This window comes from Ambystoma mexicanum, chromosome 3q (genome assembly GCF_040938575.1).
Source record: "Ambystoma mexicanum isolate Mex_15411 chromosome 3q, UKY_AmexF1_1, whole genome shotgun sequence".
Lineage (NCBI taxonomy): Eukaryota > Metazoa > Chordata > Amphibia > Caudata > Ambystomatidae > Ambystoma > Ambystoma mexicanum.
Window position 1 is genome coordinate 1,227,016,869 of NC_090926.1, and position 9,797 is coordinate 1,227,026,665.

General features: G+C 46.1%; 1 protein-coding gene across 2 annotated transcripts in view; it reads right to left on the bottom strand.

Annotated features, from left to right (window-relative positions):
- The window catches only part of DNASE2 (deoxyribonuclease 2, lysosomal), a 121,065-nt gene extending 111,848 nt beyond the window's left edge, over nucleotides 1–9,217 (bottom strand). The window contains exon 1 of one of the 2 annotated variants that reach the window (XM_069604142.1): nucleotides 9,065–9,217. The gene's annotated coding sequence lies outside the window, so the exon portion shown is untranslated. The remainder of the gene's footprint in view (nucleotides 1–9,064) is intronic. The other variant, XM_069604144.1, reaches the window with a different exon arrangement.
- Nucleotides 9,218–9,797: the final 580 nt, after the last annotated feature.

Consider the following 9,797-nt stretch of genomic DNA (forward strand, 5'->3'; position numbering starts at 1 on the left):
GATAAAATGCCTTCCTTACAATGGGACCAGACTGATATGCACAAGGATATTTCTCCTCTGTGAAGGGAGCAGTGAGCTAAAACGTACTTGCAGACCCTCCGACCGGAAGAAATTCCATATAACAGGGTATTTAACCCATGGTCGTTCTCAGTAGAGGGGCTCTCACACCCTTCTTTATTTCCTATAATTTTACAGAGTGATTCCTCATAGTAACGTATTCATTTGTACACCGCATGTGGAAGAGTGATTTATTCTGGCTCATACCGCCCGCTTTCCTGGTTTGTTTTTGAATACTTTTGGGTGGCGAGCTTCACGTGTCTGGCAGTTTTGAGAAATTGGGTTCTGAATTTTTCCTAGGAAGATCCCTATTCTAAGCAACTGAGAACATTTGCTCAAAACATTTGAGCCGATGCATGGGTTAAATTTGGCACCGTCGGTTGGGTTGGGTTTGATCCGTTACTTGTCAAATTTGGTGACGATCCATCCACTGGTTCAGAAATGTAATGGAAAAGCATTTTTTATATATGAGCTGAAAGACAGAGCTGCCTCATCAGATATAGATCCAAATCAAAACATCAAACCTAGCTGCTGAAGGTTTCGCCTCCTTTGCTTCTCTCCCTTTCATGATTCATTATCTTCCTGTTTCCAGTGCTTCTTTCATTTACCTTTTGTGGACATTAAACGTAAAAAGCCTCAAAACGTCAAAAAATATTAATAAATAACAGTAGCAACCACTTGGACTGCACCTTGCGACTCATGAAAGACGCGGATAGCATTTTTATTGTCCTCGAATGACCCCCAGAGTCTCTCGCTCCACTCCTTGTGCTCAGATTGCGGCCTTCACAGATCCTATGACTACTTGGTCTAACGTTTTCTCCTCGGAAACGCAGAAGGCAGGACAGCGTTATCCGCCGTCTTCCCCAACTATTTCATTTCACCCCCACCGTAAGTATGGACGTATTTGCACTTTCACATGTTCAGACATGGAACTGTAGGACTTCCTCTTCTAAAAACAAGAACTGACCCTCTGGCTATTCCTCGTTCCATGTCTTGCTCCGTCCCCAGCCCCTGCCTTGCCAGGCTACACCAAGGGGTCATGTATGCAGGCTTCTATTCAGCTCCTGCTGCTAGCCTAGGATAGCCTGGTTAGCCTGACACCAACAGCTACCAGGAGCTACTTTTGGCTTCCCATGGTTACGGGTGCCTTACGCACACACGTGACATTAATTTGGTGTCTTAAGAATTAGGACACATCTAGTACACATTAAAACTCCATAGATCATACATAATGGGCACATATGAAAGTTTGCCTCACTTGTGGAAGTGAGATTTGCGGTGCGTGGATTACTCGCTTCTGGTTCACTAGCGGTAACTCCTGCCTACTGGGCGACCGACACCCAGGAGACGGTTTCAGCTCCTTCTCGTTGAATCTTAATTTTGAACCGTGTATGACCTTCTCAGATACAGAGATCCCAATTAAAGAGCGTCCATTTGTGTGACAAAGACACACGTCTATATTTTGGGTGGTGCTTGGGTTTGGGGGCCGGGGAGCACTATGTGCTCCTAGTATTGGGTGCCTGTGTACAGGTTCTACCATGTGCTGACCGCGGCTTAACGTAGCTGTGCTCCAGGTGGTGGACTCTTTTGAAGGCAGTGAGGAACTAGCAAATGTTCAGGCACGTAACACCATAGGAGTAATTGACCGCCAACACCCCTTCCCCAACTCGAATCTTTAGCCCACTGATCACTGGACCAAGTTCCACTCTACACCGGTCAAGAGCATCACAGAATTAGCCATTTCAGGGACTGCGCTGTGCCCCACCCAGTACCTATAGAACAGGCTGGCAATTACTTGTCGTAAACACATTTCTTTGAAATCAGTAGTACCCTTTCATATGTTAAAACTGTCACACACACACACACACACACACACACCTTTTAGAATGTTCGGCACCCAGATGAAGTCTGCTTGTTTGACACGAAAAAAGGTTTGCTTTTATGTGGAGATTCAACATGTCTAAACATCATGCATAACCAGCTGGAGATGTTTGCCAAACATATCTACAGGCAGGGGACGTTATATGACAATTTCTTTTACTTTGCCCATGGAGCAAAGCAAGTTTCCAGGATTGCATAACTTTAGACGTGGAGCATAAAGCTACAAAGAAACTAGTTTGGCTTCACCAGTTTCTAGAAGGACTTATACATGGTCAGAATGATTTACTATGTGATTTCTGTACTTTACCCATATTATTGTAGTTCTTGAATTGAAAAATGTGGATGTGTACCAACTAGCGCTCAGAAGGTATGCAGGATCAAGTACCTTGCCCACAGGGATAAAATCCCGGCTTCACTACTTAAAAGTGTGAGTGAGACCCTTGACAGATTTGATCTCACTGTTGTCTTACCTAAAAAAACAGAGCATCTAAAGTGATTCAGGTTAAAACAAAAATGGTTTTAAAAAAACTTACATTGGGGCAGATGTAATGTTTTTAGGGATACTGTTATCCCTTTGTGCTCCCTCATTGATGCCCCCTGCCACCACAGATGTTGCTGACAGCTGCATTATTGTAGCAGTGATCTTTTCTCAGCCTTGGATCACTTTATTTGAAAGGAGAATAGACTTTCTTACCAGTGCACCAGAGATTCGCGTGAAGTGGGATGACCTCAGCAGAAGCCTCATCACCTCCCATGTTGATGCCGGTTCCCCGAGTTGCTTGGGCCGGGCGGGGCACAACCCAGCAGGAGGAGAGTGGACCTCTTTGCATGCTACTTTATTGAGTCTTGGCGATTGGGGATCTGAAGGAGGTCTGGCAGAGGTCCACCGTAGGACTAGAGCACGGTGTTTCTGTGCAGACTTAAGAGAAGGTAGGGCGATGTGCGAAGCGTTGTGCACGCCGTCCACGGCCCTGGCGAACACGCGTTTCAGCTTTGTAGTGTACATTGGATGCATGTATGAGATTTACGCGGGGGGGTTGCAAGTGGAGATGTGGCTAGCACAAGAGCTTGAACGGGCGTGTGTTCAGAGGTGTGGGGAAGCAGTGTGGCAGGTGGCGACCCCCTCCAGAGCTCCCCTCGCCCTACCTATACAAGCTCCTCCATTTGTGTGGTTGTCTGTGGTCTTTAAAAGAGCTTGTAGAGTTTTGTTGTTAAGAGTTTAGGGACATTTAGTGTAGACAACAGGGTTTGAAGCGGTGTACGTTTCATTGGGTGCCACCTGGACGTTTTCGGTGCTGGAGTTGTGGCGAGATGTGTCGCCAGCTACGGTGGGAGGTAACATTATTTACAGATGGCTATGCTTGCCTTTCCTCTCTTACAAGAGCATCCAATAATTGTGGAAAACTTATTTACTTTGGATAAAAATCACAGAGGTTGCATTTGTTTATAATCTGACAAAACATTTGTTCTCCTGCTTCTATGCCTTGTTGTAGGCTAAGTCGTGCTATCCTAGGTTTCACTATGCCCAGAAACACATTCTTTCCTCTGCTTCTATGCCTTGTTGAGCTATACCATGTGATGTTAGGCTAAGTCGTGCTATCCTAGGTTTCACTATGCCCAGGAACACATTCTTTCCTCTGCTTTTATGCCTTGTTGAGCTATACCATGTGATGTTAGGCTAAGTCGTGCTATCCTCGGTTACGCTGTACCCCAGGAACACATTCTTTCTCCTGCTTCTATGCTTTGTTGTAGGCTAAGTCGTGCTATCATAGGTTTCACTATGCCCAGGAACACATTCTTTCTGCTGCTTCTATGCCTTGTTGAGCTATAGCATGTGAAGTTAGGCTAAGTCATGCTATCCTACGTTACACTATGCCCAGGAACACATTCTTTTGCCTGCTTCTATGCCTTGTTGAGCTATATCATGAGATGTTAGGCTAAATCATGCTATCCTACGTTACACTATTCCCGGGAACACATTCTCTCCTGCTTCTGTGCCTTGTTGCAATGCCATCCTAGGTCACGTGTCCCAATCAGGTTGCAGAACTACGGTCTGCAAATCCATAGCAACGAACACCGCAGAATACAGAGCAACGCGGACCAAGACGGACACGGACGTTTTCGCCTGCATCTGAAATCCAGCGGTTCTCTATGGGAGACACACAGGTAAGCGACACCGCACAACCCCAGCCACATTTTCAACGAGATTTCGCTACATACGAAGCTTATCGCTATGGCCACTAATATTACGAACAACCTAGTCCGTCCATTTTTTGTATTAATTCATTTCCTTAAACACCAAAATTTATAAGAAACAAGAATTGGCCACTCATGGAGTTAAATGGTGCGGCATCCAGTATCATTAACAATCCATTCCGCCCAGTTTTATCAACCCAATTCCCTAACAACTAACACTAACAGCAAACATATATTACCCTGACCACGTTCATTGGCTTATGTGTTACAGGCCCCTATACCGTAGGCAACCAGCCAGGGACAACCAGTGAACTCTGGGACAGCGTCATCTACAAGCCATTGTTGTGCAGGTACCACCATTTTTTCCTACTAAATCTTTGCACCCTCTTCCTGCATTTCCTGGGTGCCAAGATTAGCATACAGCCCCACTTTGGTTCATACAATTGTCGTCATCTAGTTGCAGGGAGACGCCATCGGAAAACCAGAAGCTGAATATTATTTAGTCACCAAGAGGCATACACTTCCAGCTCCTTCCGCATCCTCTACATTTGAACACAAACCTGGACATCAGACCAGGTAGGGCTCTCCACATGCGACAATGGTGTTCCACATGTTCGAATACAGGGACCGCAACACCAGGAGATCTCTAATTCGAACTCCCCTAACTCTGTTTACAGGGACAAGAGCTTACACCATAACTAGGGAAGGGACACCAGACACCACGGTTCCCAACTTTCATTACAACGGTTGTACAGCAGCAGCCACACGGGAGGGGAAGGGATGGCCTAGCACTCCGGACCACACTCAACCCAAGACTTGGGATCAGCTTATCGGCAGGTAAAGCCACAGCCGATACATCAGAGGTTATAATTCAATGATACAGAGTCAGATACATACTGACTAGTCATGAGAGGGGGAACTTCAATCTCTGTCTTTTGTATATCCACACATAGTCTTTAGGTAAGACGCCCTGATGAAAGCAGATGTATGAAAAAGCAGAACGACCGCCGAAACGTGAAGAGCTTGGTAGGGAACCAAGCACCACGTAGATAAAGAATTCTTTTACTTTAAAAGACCCAGATACTGGGTGATAGCTTTTTAACTTTTTGGCACTTTCACCAACTCCTGCATTTTTTACCAAATAGAGTAATCACTAGGAAAAATCCAAGGAGTCCCTTCAAGACACCTAGAACAGGGTGTTTAAATAAGGGAACTACATTCAAGTTTCCTTCTTGTACAACTCGCCTCTAAGATCACATGTTGAAACTTTAATTGTGTTTGTCATGTTGCTTAAATGTTGTGTTTTGGTATTATGAATCATGAAGATTAATGTTGTTTCTTTAATTTTGTTATGCTTATTGTAGAATGGAATACAGATTTTAATGTGAATTTCAACTGTCTTCGTTTAAATCACCTTTTCATTATTATCAATATGAATTAAAGAATATATGTAAATACAAGATTGTTCTCTTCTCCCTCCGACTAGCTCAATTCTGCTATAACGTTGATAAATAATAGAATTAGAGGATTGATACAACTTAGCGCTCACTCGGAAAGCAATTATCGAGTGATTATGCTTAAATAGATTTTCTGTTTGGACTGTTTACATTAAGGGTGGGATACATCTTTATTTACGTACATTATGCCCAGGAACACGTTCAGGGCCTGCAATTAGTAGTAAATTGGCCAAAGCCTCCCTTCCACGACCTCAATGACACCCAACACGGTTAGATACTTTAATGGTAGTGCCAGTCAGAAAAAGATGGAATTATGGTGAAATACAGAGGTACATGCACCATGAACTAATAAGTGACCAAGCCAACCGCACAACATATCGCAACCATAGTAGCAACATGCTGGCAAGTACCAATACAACCCGCATTTTGCCTTTAAAGCCCATCACGTTTCTGCAGAATAACTCCCTGAATATCCTTTAAATGACACACGTTGCTGCTAAAATGGCATTCATTCCCACCCTTAATTTCGAGTGGCCAATGGAGAAGGGACCCCCCCACCCCGCAAGTTAGAAAGTTTACTCCGCCCAGAGTCATTTCTTAAGCGGACGAAGTGGGCAGCTGACCAGCGGGTAGGTGATGTGCGAGGGCGCAGGATTATTGGTTCTCAGAAAGCAATTAGAGGTTAACTTCCGACCCCAGGCTGGCAGAGGTCAGTTTACATTTCAAGTATAACGAAACGAACGGAGGAGCACAGTTAATAAGTTATTAACACATCCTTTTTTCCCCCCAGGAGGGCCTTGTAAATAGGAAGGGATTAGAGAGAGAGAGATGGCTGCAAACACAGCAGTGAGTGGATCATTGGCAATGGCCGTTAGTGTGATGCCCATTATGACGTGCAGATGCTGGATGATAGGAAGTAGAAGGGGTGCATAACAAGCTGTGTGCTACAGTCAATCACTACAAGCAGGTGACCATGCTTTTTTCGTTGGATGCGTTATACTGGACAAAGCAGCCTACCTGCAGGTGCAAAACTAATTGAAGAAAAGCTCTTAGGGCTACGTCAATCTGGTTTTCGCTCTAGGCACAGGACTGAAACCGCCCTACTGGACCTATAAAACTAGATGAACGATGCCAGAGACTTAGGTAAACCAGCCCTACCCTTACTCCTTGACCTCTCTGCGACATTCGACCTCGTAGACCACAATGTCCTGTGCCACCACCTCTCCTCCACGGCTAAATTCTCCCCGGACGACACGGCATGGATCGCCTCCTTCCTGCAAGGCAGGACCATGCAAGTATTCTCTGACATGGCTACCGCCCCACCCACCACCCTCCTATGCGGAGTGCCCCAAGGATCCTGCCTCTCCCCCAACATCTTTACTCACCCTCTTCCTCATCCTTGATGCACTGGGTATCTCCTACACCAACTACGCGGAGGATACCCAGATCCTCCTCACCCTCACAGGATACTACCTCCCTCAACAACACCATTCAGGCATGGATGGCAGCCACTATCTATACCTCAACTCTGACAAGACTGAACTCCCACTAGTGGGATCCCCCGACATGCTAAAAAACCTCGACACACAGTTTAGCCACTTCACCATTGACCCTATTAAAATCCCAGTATCTGATGCAGTCAAAACCCTCGGTGTCTATCTGGACTCCAACCTATCCATGAAAAGACAAGTCAATGCAATTGCCTCTTCAGCGGCGTACCATGCTAAGCTCATCAACGCAGCTAGTCCGTTTCTATCCAAAGATAACTGCACTCGCATAGCCAGAGCCATCATTGGCTCAAGGCCAGACTATTGTAATGTACTTTTCTTGGGGACATCCACAAACAATTTGGAAAAACTGCAAGTCATCCGGAGCAACGCGCTCCGCGCAGCCCAAAGCATCTCCAAAAGGGAGCACATTACGGCTGCCAGAAAATAAGCCCAGTGGCTGCCAATGAAAGAAAGGATCATATTCAAGACATTGACACTGATCCACAAGTGCATCCACCTCTCCGCACCGACTACCTTTCGCAAAGGAGCCACCTCGCCACAAGCCCCACAAGAACACCCTACCTACGCTAACATGCTCTGCGTGCCCCTGGTAAAGAGAGCCCGAGCAGGTGGCACTAGCTTCCCCTACCTCACACCCTCACACTGGAATGCCCTACCCCGTTCCATTCGGGGCAAGGTATCGCTCATGGCATTCCGGAAATCCATGAAAACGGCGCTCTTCGCCTGACACACACCATAATCACCTGCTCAGCCGGATAAGTTCAAATGTATTTATAAAGCAATTATGTACTTCAATGTATCAATGAACAAATGTATGTATAAATGCATTTCCCAGCTGTACCGACCATGTAACTAAGCTCCCTGCAAGTAACAGCACCTCGATGCTCAAGGGCTGCTGTGTGCTATACAAATGTAATTAAAAAAAAACCACGATATTTGTACAGCGCAACCAAGAGTTTGATTAGCTTCCCAGTAACAAGTGTCTTTTCCAACTAGAGCTCGGAACAAATGTCAATTCACTAAATTGCAGACAGGCTCAAATTTCCGGCTTCACCCTCATAATGGAAACGTGTGATCCTTAACAAATCATTTCGTTTCGCTGTGCTTTAGCTTCCAACATTGGGAGCACCAAGAAGGGAGTGCATTTCTGCCCAACTCACTAGTGGTTTAGACAGCACTGACAAAGTCATCAATGATGGCTTGCTAATAGTAAAAAAAAAAAGCAAAATATTCAGCATGCCGTATTTTCCAGATATACCCTCCTCTCCAGCCATCTCTCCCCTTGGAGCTGCGCCTAATAGAATACAGTTGAGTCCCATGATACGTTCCGTCCAATTGTACACACAGCTCGTCTGCCTTTTCCTTCCCATGCCTTCCTGGGTGCATCGCCTCTATCCCTAGCCCTCATCCTAACTACCCCCACCCACTGTGCTTCCCTCTCCCATTATTAAATTGTCCATCATACTCCTGCTTTGCCTCTCTGACAGGAAAAACGCTGCGACGCCATAAACTATCGCAGGAGGCGCTATACAAATAAACATGTTCTTTGAAAACGCGTGGGCTGCCCTGAAGACGTCGGTTACAGTTTCCAGTTACTGTGTCAGTACAGTTTCATTGACAAAAACATAGTTACGGTTTTTAATGCTGAAGAGAGTCCATTGGCTACAGTAATACTTTAAAGAGGAAAAGTGTGATTTAGAAAATGAAAACATACCCCACTTAATAAAAGTGATGTTTTGTATTGCTGTGTTCTTTACTTTGTTTACTTAAGTTTATGTAGTTTAAAATACAAAGTTTTGTAAAAAGCCAGCGTTGGTTGGTATTGATTTTAGAATATTGGTGTGGTTGGTAGTGCTGTGTTCTGCCCTAGGCGCTATTCTGTCTTGAAAGTATCTTGGTTCCCCCCCCCCCCCCCGAAGTTTCCTCCTCTGTCTGTATTCCGGGTGGGCACGTGCACTGCACCTGAATTCCAAGCGTTGACTTCTTGAGGCGGCGGCCAGTCCTGGGGTGCGTCCAGCAGGCCAGTCCTGGCGCGATCTGCCCTCAGTCTGTTCTGCTTCCCTCGGAGGCGGCAGTGAGTGAGTGCCTCGTTTAATAACCTATTTTTTCTTTGGTGTGTGGGGAGTGCTCGTCACATGACCAGTCGTATCACGTGACACTCGCCCCCTCCCTCCCTCTACTGTTTGAGTTCCTGCCTAGGGCTCGGACTTCGCACAACAGCACAGTGAGGCAGGGAGTAGGCGGTAAAACAAGGTCCAGCCGCGTGCTTGCTTTCCCATGAGCCTAGCTCCGGGCGCGCACCGGCCTAGAGTACAGGGCACATATTATTTAAAAAGCGCACTTTGCAAGACATACCCCCCGCCGCTCCCACTTCTGTATGTTGCGGGCCGCAGGCAGGGCCTCGCCCCAATCTTACGTGGTACATTAAAAACACCGGAACCACAGGAGGATGTTTCCAATTTCTATATTATTTCTCAGGAACTCTTCTTCTTCTTCTTAATTACTGAATGCGTGGGCGGACCTTCCCTATCAAGTCACTTCCCCTCTTTCCCCCACCCAAGCCGTAGCTCCTCCCTCACATAACTGTGGTGTTGCCAGGGACCAGATCCCCCTTGACTCGGGGAGGAAGGGCCTGGCGTGATACGTTCGGGATAGGGAGGAATAAGACAGACACATCAGTGTAGTGATGCGCTCC